Source organism: Oncorhynchus gorbuscha, unplaced genomic scaffold (genome assembly GCF_021184085.1).
Source record: "Oncorhynchus gorbuscha isolate QuinsamMale2020 ecotype Even-year unplaced genomic scaffold, OgorEven_v1.0 Un_scaffold_15:::fragment_2:::debris, whole genome shotgun sequence".
Lineage (NCBI taxonomy): Eukaryota > Metazoa > Chordata > Actinopteri > Salmoniformes > Salmonidae > Oncorhynchus > Oncorhynchus gorbuscha.
The window spans coordinates 2,725-16,621 of NW_025744754.1; positions in this window are offsets into that span (position 1 = coordinate 2,725).

Sequence of the window (13,897 nt, forward strand, 5' to 3'; positions counted from 1 at the left end):
GTAACAGTATAGCTTCCATCCCTCTCCTCGCTCCTCCCTGGGCTCGAACCAGCAACACAACGACAACAGCCACCACATCGAAGCAGGGTTACCCATGCAGAGCAAGGGAAACAACCACCAAGGCTCAGAGCGAGTGAAGTTTGAAACACTATTAGCGCGCGCTAACTAGCCAGCCATTTCACTTTGGTTACACCAGCCTCATCTCGGGAGTTGATAGACTTGAAGTCACAACAAAGAGCTGCTGGCAAAATGAAGAGCTGCTGGCAAAATGCACAAGAGTGCTGTTTATATGAACGTTTACGCGCCTGCTTCTGCCTACCACAACTCAGTCAGATGCTTAGATACTTGTATGCTTAGTCAGATTATATGCAACGGAGGACACGCTAGGTCATATCTAGTAATATCATCAACCATGTGTAGTTAACTAGTTATTATGATTGATTGTTTTTTATAAGATAAGTTTAATGCTAGCTAGCAACTTACCTTGGCTTACTGCATTTATGTAACAGGCAGTCTCCTTGTGGAGTGCAACGAGAGAGAGGCAGGTCATTATTGCGATGGTCTAGTTAACTGTAAGGTTGCAAGATTGGGTCCCCCGAGCTGACAAGGTGAAAATCTGTCGTTCTGCCCCTGAACGAGGCAGTTAACCCACCTTTTCTAGGCCGTCATTGAAAATAATAATGTGTTCTTAACTGACTTGCCAAGTTTAAAAAAAATATTAAATAAAGTGTGTAAAAATATATATCTATATATATTTTAAATCGGCAAATCAACGCCCAAAAATACCGATTTCCGTTTGTTATGAAAACTTGAAATTGGCCCTAAATAAATGGACATTCCAATTAATCGGTCGACCTCTAGTAGCAATACATGGTTATAACATCTGCAGAAAATACAAAAATGCCAATTGGGGCGGTGTTGCAGTCTATACTCAGAACCACATTCCTGTAAAGCTTTGAGAGGATTGAAAGTTCAAATACTGTTGAAATAATATGGTTACAGATTAATCTGCCTCACCTAAAGCCCATTCTTGTGGGAAGCTGCTCTAGTCCACCAAGTACTAACAGTCAGTATCTGGATAATGTGTTTGAAATGTTTGAGAAAGTATTTGATATGAACAGAGAGGTATGTTTCTGGGTAATTTCAATATACTGACTGGCTTTCATGAAGCTGCCCACTCAAGAAAAAGCTTCAAAAACTGTAATGCAGTGCCTGCATCCTGGATCAGGTTATCAGTCAAGCTACCAAGGTAGTTACAAACAGCACAGGATTGAAATCAATATGTATTGATCAAATCTTTACTAATGCTGCAGAAATTTGCTTTAAAGCAGTGTCCAAATCCATTTGACGTTGTGAGCACAATATACAGTTGAAGTCAGAAGTGTACATACACTTAGGGTGGAGTCATTAAAACTTGTTTTTCAACCACTCCACAAATTTCTTGTTACAAACTATAGTTTTGGCAAGTAGGACATCTACTTTGTGCATGACACAAGTTTTCCAACAATTGTTTACAGACAATTCCAGTGGGTCAGAAGTTTACATACACTATGTTGACTGTGCCTTTAAACAGCTTGGAAAATTCCAGAAAATGTCATGGCTTTAGAAGTTCTGATTGACTCAAATGATGTCAATTAGCCTATTGGAGGTTAACACCATGGGACCACGCAGCCATCATACCACTCAGGAAGGAGACGCGTTCTGTCTCCTAGAGATTAACGTTTGGTGCGAGAAGTGCAAATCAATCCCAGAACAACAGCATTGTTGTGAAGATGCTGGAGGAAACAGGTACAAAAGTATCTATATATCCACAGTAAATCGAGTCCTATATTGACATAACCTGAAAGGCCGTTCAGCAAGGAAGAAGCCACTGCTCCAAAACCGCCATAAAAAAGCCAGACTACAGTTTGCAACTGCACATGGATACAAAGATCGTACTTTTTTGGAGAAATGCCCTCTGGTCTGACGAAACAAAAAAAGAACTGTTTGGCCATAATGACCATCGTTATGTTTGGAGGAAAAAGGGGGAGACTTGCAAGCCAAAGAACACCATCCCAACCGTGAAGTATGGGGGTGGCAGCATGATGTTGTGGGGTGCTTTACTTCAGGAGGGACTGGTGCACTTCACAAAATAGATGGCCTCATGAAGAAAAAAAAATATGTGGACATATTGAAGAAACATCTCAAGACATCAGTCATGAAGTTAAAGCTTGGTCGCAAATGAGTCTTCCAAATGGACAATGACCCAAAGCATACTTCCCAAAAGTTGTGGCAAAATGGCTTAAGGAAAACAAAGTCAAGGTATTGGAGTGGCCATCACAAAGCCCTGACCTCATACCTATAGAACATTTGTGGGCAGAACTGAAAAGGCGGGTGCGAGCAAGGAGGCCTTCAAACCTGACACAGTTACACAGCTCTGTCAGGAGGAATGGGCCAAAATTCACACAACCTATTGTGGGAAGCTTGTGGAAGGCTACCCGAAATGTTTGACACAAGTTTAACAATTTAAAGGCAACGCTCCCAAATACTAATTTAGTATATGTAAATTTCTGACCCACGAGGAATGTGATGAAAGAAATAAAGGCTGAAATAAATCACTCTGCTATTATTCTGACATTTCACATTCTTAAAATAAAGTGGTGATCCTAACTGAAGACAGGGAATATTTACTAGGATTAAATGTCAGGAATTGTGAAAAACTGAGTTTAAATGTATTTGGCTAAAATGTATGTAAACTTCCGACTTGAACAGTTTTTAAAAAACTTTTATTTAACCAGGCAAGTCAGTTAAAAACATATTCTTATTTTCAATGACGGCCTGGGAACAGTGGGTTAACTGCCTGTTCAGGGGCAGAACGACTGATTTGTACCTTGTCAGCTCAGGGGTTTGAACTCGCAACCTTCCGGTTACTAGTCCAACGCTCTAACCGCTAGGCTACGCTGCCGCCCCCAAAAAACCATAGTAGCCATATCTAGGAAAACCAACATTTCCAAAGGCTGGGGCAATTATAGTACATAAAAAAAAGAGGTCATACAATACGTTTTGTAGTAATTCTTATGTTGATGAAAAATAATATAAAAATAATCATATTTGCTGGTCTGTGGTGTGTAATGAGGAGCAACCAGACACTGCACTTTACACTTATGAAATTGCTTATTCCAGTTACTAATAAGCATGCACCCATTAAGAAAAGTATTGTAAAAACAATTTAATCCCCTTGGATTGATGAGGAATTGAAAAATGGTATGGTTGAGAGGGCTGAGGGAAAAGGCATGGCAAATAAGTCTGGCAGCACAACCGATTGACAAACGTATTGCAAATTTAGAAATCATGTGACTATACTGAATAAAAAGAATTAGAAACTACAATATGAAACAAATATAAATGATTTAAAGAATGATAGTAAAACACTTTGAAGCGCCTTAAATACTCCGCTCCATCATTCATTGAATCAGACAGCTTATTCATCACAAAATCCACTGATATTACCAACTATTTTAATGATTTTTTTAATTGCAAAGATTAGCAAATTTAAGCATGACATGCCAGCAACAAATGCCGACACTACACATCCAAGTATATCTGACCAAATTTTTGAAAAACAAGCATTGTAATTTTGAATTCCGTAAACAAAGTGTGGAAGAGGTGAAACAATTATTGTTGTCTATCAACAATGACAAGCCACCGGGGTCTGACAACTTGGATGAAAAATTACAGAATAATAGTGGAAAATATTGCCATTCCTATTTTCAATGTAAGCCTACTAGAAGGGGTCTTCCCTCAGGCCTGGAGGAAAGCAAAAGTAATTCTGATACCTAAGAATAGTGAAACCCCCTTTACTGGCTCAAATAGCCGACCAATCAGCCTGTTACCGAACCCTTAGTAAACCTTTGGAAAAAATTGTGTTTGACCAGATACAATGCTATTTTACAGTAAACAAATTGACATACTTCAGCATGCTTATAGGGATGGACATTCGACAAGCACAGCACTTACACAACTTACTGATGATTGGCTGAGAGAAATTGATTATAAAAAATATTGTGGGGGCTGTTTTGTTAGACTTCATTGCGGCTTTTGACATTATTGATCATAGTCTGTTTCTGGAAAGACGTATGTGTTAAATGTAAATGTTATGGCTTTACACCCCAGCTATATTGTGGATAAAGAGTTACCTGTCGAACACAACAGAGGGTGTTCTTTAATGGAAGCCTCTCCAACATACTCCAAGTAGAATCAAAAATTCACCAGGGCAGCTGTCTAGGCCCCTTCCCCTTTTCAATCTTTACTAACGACATGCCACTGGCTTTAAGTAAAGCCAGGGTGTCTATGTATGCGGTTGACTCAACAATATACACATCAGCTACTACAGCAACTGAAATGACTGCAACAATTAAAAAAGAGCTGCAGTTAGTTTCAGAATGGGTGGCAAGGTATAAGTTAGACCTTAATATTTAAAAAACTAAAAGCATTGTATTTGGTGACAAATAATTTACTAAACCCTAAATCAACTAAATATTGTAATGAATAATGTGGAAATTTATCAAGTTGAGGTGACTAAACTGCTTGGAGTAACCGTGGATTGCAAACTGTTATGGTCAAAACATCTTGATACAACAGTAGCTAAGATGGGGAGAAGTCTGTCCATAATAAAGCGCTGCTCTGCCGTCTTAACAACACTATCAACAAGGAAGGTCCTACTGGCCCTAGTTTTGTTGCACCTGGATTACTGTTCAGTCGTGTGGTCAGGTGCCACAAAGAGGGACTCAGGAAAATATTAATTCAGTCAGAACAGGGCACCACGGCTGGCCCTTAAATGTACATAGAGAGCTAACATTAATGATATGCATGTCAATCTCTCAGGGCTCAAATTGGAGGAGAGATTGACTTGATCACTACTTGTCTTTGTAAGAAGTGTTGACAAGCTGAATGAACCGAGCTGTCTGTTTAAACTACTGGCGCATAGCTCGGATACCCATGCATACTCCACAAGACATGCCACCAGTGGTCTCGTCACAGTCCAGAACAGACTATGGGAGGTGCACAGTACTACATAGAGCCATGGCTACATGGAACTCTATTCCACATCAGGTAACTGATGAAGAGGTAAAATCAGATTTAAAACACGGATAGAAATACACCTTATGGAACAGCGGGACTGTGAAGAGATACACACAAACGCTAGCACACACACTCTACACACACACACATTGTAATATTGTTGTACGGTGGTATTATACATGTTGTATTGTTGATATGTAGTGGTGTAATAATGTTATATGATGTACTGTTTTATCTTTTGTTTCATGTGTAATGTCTTAATGTGTTTGGACCCCAGGAAGATGGAGATCCCAAATAAATACAAATAACTAGCTGCCAAGAATCCATTTCAGGCTATTAAATAAGTTAAAATAGCTTGCTTGTCTAACTGGCATGCCTGCTGTCAAGGTTGGTAGGCTTTAGAAATGGAAGAAATAACTAAATATACTGAATAAGGGTGTGTTCGTAAATTTATTCTGGAGTTCCCGAGTGCGCGAGGGTTCGTAAATTTAGAGCTTTGTCAGAGTGTCCTTTCATAAATTCAGAGCGTTTTGCTCTGCGCATGCAGAGCGCACACTGGATGCTCTGGCTGAGGAGTAGGGTTGATCCGAGCGTTCTGACCTCACAACAGCATTCAAGCACCTAAGCCAACTGGCTAATGTTGGATAGCTTGCTAGCTACTTCTAGGCACAATGAGAGAACACTTCACGGCCATATTCAAAGGGTGTTTGAGAGTTCATAAATTCCTCAGTTATTCTGCGCTCTGCCACACTCAGGCGAGAGTGCTCTGAAAATGGAGTAAATAGCAAGAGTGAACTAAGACTCACATTCCTTTCAAATGATTTACCCAGATTTATGTTGGAGATGCAGAAAACAATTTTTAGTTTCTTAACCTCTTAAGCCTAGCCCTGTTTACTGCCCCTAATGGAGGAATTGGGTACCCATATAAAACAGGATACATTTTTGTCAAAAGTTGCTAATATATGCATATAAAAAATATTATCGAATAGAAAACACTCTAAAGCTTCTAAAACCGTTTACATTTTGTCTCTATGTAAAGCAGAAGTCTCAGGGCATGCATTCTCCCAAAATCTCTCGTCATGGAAAAAGTTGGCCCAACTTTGAAGTCATCTTAAACGCCTTCCCAAATAACTACCGCTCTGGGAACAGTTCCTACGTGTTCAGCGCGAAGCCTGCTTTCAATGGGGCTTCTCACGAGACGTTGAGCATGCCGAAAGGTCTCGGTCACACGAAAAAAAAAAAAGTGTACGTTTATGCGCGCTCTGCTCCCGCTCTCTCTTTTCTTCAGGATCAATTAAAAGACGTGTGTGTTTCGCTTCGTCCTCACAATTGCTGTACACCTTTATAACATGTTAAAGCTTAATTATTAACATAGTTTGACAAGTTTACTCGACATATAATATATCATTTCGACGTTTTGGTGCGCATCCACTTGAATTTTGCCTACATTTCGACCGAAAAGTGGCTATTTTGAGAACCGAAAGACGCAGACTTGAAAACTAAACGCTGTTTTGGTAAGTATAATCCCTTCCAGGTCTTTTGATGGAAGAACAGCAAAGGTAAGGGAATATTTATGTGTTAATTTTGGGTTTCTGTCGACTCCAAGATAGAGGAGGCATAATGATACATTTGGAGCGCCGACTCCTAGTATAGCCTAGTAAACGCAAACTGTAACGTTAAAAATAAATGTAACACAGCGCTTGCATTTAGAAGAAGTGTATCTTCCTATACATATGTAAAACATGCATATTTAGTCAAAGTTTATGATGTGTATTCCTTGTTAGCTGACGTTATCTGCCGGAGCTATTTCATTTCTCCTGACATTTTAGTAGCATTTTTTGAACGATGAGTCATTGTAAACAGAGATTTATGGATATATATTGCAGATTATTGAAAAAAAATGAATGTACTGTGTAACATGTTATATTACTGTCATCTGATGAAGATTTCAAAAGGTTAGTGAAATGATTATTTTTTTAATCCTGCGTTTGTTGATTGCATATTTTTTCCTACTTGGCTATGCTAATGAGCTATGTCTGCGGTGGTGGTTTGACATAAATATGTGCTATGTTTTCGCCGTAAAACATTTTAGAAATCTGACTTGTTGCCTGGATTCACAACGAGTGTAGCTTTAATTCAATACCCTGCATGTGTATTTTAATGAACGTTTGAGTTTTAACTAATACTATTAGCATTTAGCGTAGCGCATTTGCATTTCCAGAGCTCTAGATGGGACGCCTGCGTGCCAGGTAGGAGCAAGAGGTTAATAAAACCAGGCTCAAGATGTATGCTTATATATGCAGCTGTTTTTTTAACACTTACAAGGCTGCCGGGCCAGAGAAAACATCAGGGCGCGTTCTCAAAGCATGCGCACCCCAGTCTTCACGGACATGTTCAATCTCTCCTTGTCCCAGTCTGTAATCTCAACGAGTTTCAAGCTGACCACCATTGTCACTGTTCCCAAGAACTCCAAGTTAACCTGCCTAAATTACTAACGCCCTGTAGCACTCACATCTGTAATTAAGTGCTTTGAAAGGCGGGTCATGACACACATCAACACCATCCTCCCAGACACCCTGCACCCACTCCAACTCGCATACAGCTCCGACATCCTGACGTGACGGCCCCAGGTGGTGAGGGTAGGCAACAACCCCTCCGACATGCTGACCCTCAACATTGGGGCCCTTAATGGTGGGTGCTTAGTCCCCTCCTGTACTCCATTCACCCACGACTGCGAGGCCTCGCACAACTCCAACACCCTAATCAAGTTTGCTGACGACACAACAGTGGTAGGCCTGATCACCGACTGCGATGAGACAGCTTACAAGGAAGAGGTCAGAAACTTAGAAATGTGGTGCCATGACAACTACCTCTCCTTCAACATCAGTTAGACCAAAGAGTTGATCGTGGACTCCAGGAGAAAATGGGATGGCACGCCCCCATCTACATCCATGGGGCTGTAGTGGAGATGGTCGAGAGCTTCAAGTTCCTTGGCGTCCACATCACTAAGGACTTAACATGTTCCACACACACCCGCACAGTCATGAAGAGGGCACAACAGTGCCTCTTCAAAAGATTTGTCACGGGACCCTGGGATCCTCAAAAAGTTCTTTACCTGCACCACTACAGCTCCAGCGCTTAGTATGGAAAATGCACCACCTTCAACCACAAAACACTACAGAGGGTGGTGCGGAGAACCCAGTACATCACTGGGGTCGAGATCCCTTCCATCCAGAACCTCTATATCAGGCAGTGTCAGAGGAAGGCCCAAAGAATTGCCAAAGCCTCCAGCCAACCAAGCCATAGACTGTTCACTCTGCTGCATCGGCTCTCAGAAAAACAGGCTCAGAGACAGCTTCTACCCTCAAGCCATAAGACTGCTAAATAGTTCATTAATGATTACCCAGACTATCTGCACAGACCCCATCATGCACTGACTCTACAGTGTGCACACTGAACACTATATAGTGAGCTCCAAAGTATTGGGACATTGACACAATTTATGTTGTTTTGGCTCTGTACTAAAGCACTTTGAAATGATACAATGACTATGAAGTGCAGACTCTCAGCTTCAATTTGAGGGTATTTTCAACCATATTCTGTGAACCGTTTAGAAACAACAGGACATTGTCCCTCCATTTTAGGAGACCAAAAGTATTGGGTCAAATTCGCTTATATGTGTATTAAAATAGTCAAAAGTTGAGTATTTGGTCTCATATTCCTAGAATGCAATGATTACATCAAGCGTGTGACTCTACAAACGTGTTTCATGCATTTTCTGTTTGTTTAGCTTGTGTTTCAGATTCAGACATTTGTGCCCAATATAAATGAAATGGTAAATAATGTATTGTGTCATTTTGGAGTCACTTTATTGTAAATAAGAATAGAATGTTTCCAAACACTTCTGCATTAATGTGGATGAAACCGTGATTACGGATAATCCTACATGAATCGTGAATAATGACGAGTGAGAAAGTTAGACACAAAGATCATACCCCAAAAAAGCATGTCTTGATATTTCTGGGTCTGTAACTTTCTTACTCATCCTTATTTAGAAACATTCTATTCTTATTCACAATGAATGTGTCTCATTTCAAATCCAGAGTGCTGGAGAACAGAGACAAAACAAAAAATGTGCCACAGTCCCAATACATTTTACACACACACACACACACACACACACACACACACACACACACACACACACACACACACACAAAACCCTGCCACATTCACAAACTACAGGCATAAACGACAACACAAACACACTTTTATAGTCATCATATGCTGCTGCTACTCTGCTCTTCATTTGACTTGTATTATTCTCTACGTGATGCCTAGCCACTTTACACTGCCTTCATGTACATAGGTACCTGAAATACCTCATACCCCTGCACATCGATGTGGTACTCCCTGTATATATAGCTCAATTCTTGTGTATTTTATTTGTCCTGTTTTTATGTATTCCATTTTTTACTCTGCATCATTGGGAAGAGCTCCTAAGCAAGCATGTCACGGTTACAGTAAGTCTACACCTGTTGTAATTGGCGCAGGTGACAAATAAAATGTATTTATTCAAATAGACGGCGACCCATATCGGCCCACCCTTACACCCACTCATCAATGGTGCCCTTACAACAACACAAAACATGTCAAATTTGAACGTTTCTCCTGTGACCTGTGAAACCATATTTTCAGATGTATAAAATGTAGAGTTCACATGTTAACACCACCTTTTCAAATGTGATTTAAAAAACATGTTTTCACCTCACATGTGAATTACAGTTGCACATGCAAAATTGGCATTTTCACATGTTAAAAAGTTAACATGAAAATTGAATGTGCAAAAACTTATGTGAAAATCTCACATTAGCATGTGGAATTGCAGTTCACATTTTTAACCTTTATTTAACGAGGCAAGTCAGTTAAGAACAAATTCTTATTTACAATCACGGCCTACCCCAACCAAACCCTAACGACATGCGCCAATTGTGCGCCACCGCATGGGACTCCCAATCACGGCCGGTTGTGAAACAGCATGGGATCGAACCAGGGTCTGTAGTGACGCTGTGATGGAGTGCCCCTGTGCCACTCAGGAGCCCACATGTGGTAGTGAAAGTGTTATTCTCCACATATGTGAAAAAAAGTGGTGTTAAAGGATAAGTACAATTTTTTACAAGTAAATCTCATTTTTTTTAAATGGAAATGTTATATGTTATAGAAGGGTCCAGACACCATTTTTTGGAGATTTCACATGTTTCACAAATCCCTTCCTTTGTGTCGTATGGGGCCATGAAAATATATTAACAAGGACTCCAAAAACACCTAAATACATTATTTTAGAAACTGCAAAGTTCTCAGTATAGTGATGCAGGTCTTTAGATGTTGTACACATGAAATTGTGTCATTCTGAACTCCATCTGCAATGTTATATTCCCTTTTGCGCAATTCAAGCTCTTTTCCCTATCCAGCTGTTCCATTTCGCTGTAGCCTGCTGCTACATATAACTCAAAAGAAAAGAAACAACATAAAAATAGGGCGCTGGGACACCACGAGCCACCATATCAGCTTCAATGTGCCTTGGCATAGATTCTACAAGTGTCTGGAACTTCCTGTGTGGAAGCACCCCATGCTTTCAATATACTTTGTATCCGTCATTTCCTCAATTATTTATTTTATTTTGGCAGTTACATGTATAAGAATGGAGGAAGAGGTATTGCTTGAGTCTCAACAAAATGGAATATAACGTTGCGGATAAAGTTCGGAATGACTTTTTCATGTGTACAACATCTAAAGGCCTGCATCACTGTACTGAGAGCCTTGCAGTTTCTAAAATTACGCATTTGGGATGTTTTTGAAGGCTTTGTTCATGTTTTTCCATTCCAGGTGACTACCTAATGAAGCTGGTTGAGAGAATGCCAAGAGTGTGCAAAGCTTTCATCAAGACAAAGGGTGGCTACTTTGAAGAATCTCAAATATAAAATATATTAGATTTTTTTAACACTTATTTGGTTTCTACATGATTCCATATGTGCTTTTCATAGTTTTGATGTCTTCCCTATTATTCTACAATGTAGAAAATAGTAAAAATAACAAAACTCTGGAATGAGTAGGTGTGTCCTAGCTTTTGACTTGTATACAATCTGTATATATTTTCTTACCTGTGAAATATCACTTTCTTTGTTGCAATTGTGCCAGCATGAGCATGTGAGGCTCATGCTTATCCTGGCAAGAAAGTAGTAAAAATGGGACTGTTTGAAAGGGAGTTGTATAAACATTGCACAACTTAAAAAATATATTAAAAAATCTTTACACACAACATACTGTAAATCTTGTGTGAAAAGTGTATGATTGGTGAAAAAAACCCATTGAAAAAAATGCTTTGAGAATAGAAACAATGCAAAATACTTCTTTCGAACATTCATGGATTTTTACTGGTTCCTCTGACACTTAGTGACACTTTTATAGGTGCTTCATGACTGCATGGCTCCAGACCCCTTTGCACTCTTTTCGCTCTTCTCTTAGTCTCCGCCTTCACTGGTTTATAGTTTAGTTTATTAATTCGACCATTTAAAAAAAAAAAAAAAGCACACATAAAACTTAAAAGCCATACATGTCCATTAATAAAATTGTCGAGGATAACACACAATAAAGTCTGGGACTTATTTCCATTGTGGTCCTCTTGAGACAAGATGGCTAGACAAGATCGAACACAGTACAGCAGTGAATAAAACAAAAACAGAGAAGAAGAACATCTATCTCATCATTCCAGTTACATCATAGGGGTTAGTCATATATGCACAGAAGACATTAAACATATTTTTACTTAATTTTTTTAAGCTGCCCAGAGAGGACGTTGCTTTTTATAGGCAGAGGCAACTCATTCCATTCTGAGGCTCCAGTACACAAGAAAGTACCTTTCCACTCTGCGATATTTTAGATCTATCAGACACCAATATTATGTCAAAAGTACATTGCACTGTTTCACATACCCTGGTGGGATCGTTTATCATTTGGGTCAGAGCAAGTCATCCTCAAAAGTGCATAAATACATTGTGGGTTGGGCTTTTCTTTTTGCAGACATCAGTATTGAAATCCCCTAACAAAATGATTTCCTTCAACAGTGAATCATTACAGTTTGACAACACAATTTCAAGACCTTCATAGAATGCATTCTGCTTGGGCGGCCTATAACACACCCCCAACAAAATCGGCTTGGTTTTGGGAAGGCAGATATCCAGCCAGACAATCTCCAGATCAGCGTTTAAATCCGATCTGACGTTAAAAGCAATGTCGGATCTTACAAACGCACATATTCCCCCACCGTTCCGATTCTGATCATTCCTGACAAGAGTAATTACCCATCTCAATTTCTGAGTCACAAACAGATGAATCCAACCATGTCTCAGTGAAACATAAAAGACACCCATCTCTGATTTGCAACCCAACAGGCGTATCTCATCGATCTTCGGTAGTAGGCTTCGGACGTTTAAGTGCATAAAATGTAAGCCCTTCTTCCCAAAGGCCTCATTGAATTCCCGATCCACTTGTAACTCGCCTCCCACTGCTCGCCTCTGGTTGCCTCCGCTCCGCTGTGGACCCCCCCTCCTCTGGTGCACTCTCCACCCTCGGTAAGTCCTCTGGTCCCACTCCACCTTCAATGCTCACACACCCAACGGGTACAGCACGCAGATGTTACACTACTCTCACATCTCCACACATTATACAAGCAGAGGTCATATCCATCTCCATCCACTACACCCTCTTATCCCAGCAGTCTTTTTCCCTGTTTTCTGGTGAGTGTTGTTTTCAACCCATCTTTTAAAACATGGTCTCTGTAATGGGGGGGGGGGGGGAGGTTCGGCAAAAGAAAAACAAATTAAGAGTAAATGTGTTTCTTGGGAAAACAGAGAAGAAAGGAAGAGGAGAGGTGATAGAGACAATGACATGCTCTGCAAAGGCACGGCAGGAGGGCCTCCTCTCGTATCAATCACTCAGTGGGAGGACAGGCACGTCATCGATCCAGCCTACACTCCCCGTTTTACAACAAACAGACGGCTGATGAAAAACAGCATGTGGAACCACACAGGAGATGAGGGGAGGGAGGTTGGGGTGGTTGTGATGGGGTGGTGGGGGGGGTCAGCTGAGGCTGTTCTGAGGGCGGGGGGGTGTGCAACTCAATATTAGGAACGTGTCAAAAACTGCTACGGAGAGCAGCCTGATTCTGACACCAGCCACAGTACACAGACGTCTGGGAGTGTGACCCTTAAATGACTCACTAGTTTGTCCTTTTCCTGTCCACTGCATATGCCATTTGAAGTCAATTTTCACATACGAAGCATAGTGCAGGCCATTTGTTTTTGTGGCTACCCCGAGTGTCAGAATGGAACATAAACTGACAGGCAATGACTGGGATCTGAGGTGAACAAACAAACAAAAAAATCTCCCAAAATAGAGAAGTAGAAAGTCAGTAGGGACTAAGAAGTGAGACCTGACATGCTTTCGCCACTGACCTGAGTAATGCAATGCGGTACAAACAGGTAACAAAGAGACTCGGACCAGCAAACATGCTGAGTTCTAACATTGCAAATCTACTAAAAAAGTGATGGGATTTCAGTCCGGGCCCACAACAGGTAACCCTCATTCACTCTTGTTTTAACTCTCGTTCCCGTTAGAGGCATAGGCTAAATGGTACAGTTCTGGGAAATCTTAAGTAGGTACAGTCCTACTGTATCTACTTAACATTGCATGGTTGTTTTAGAGATTCCGTCTGATCTGAAATCCCGCAGCTGCAGCCTGGCTGACTCATGTAAGTGCAAGAAGTTCGATTTCAAAA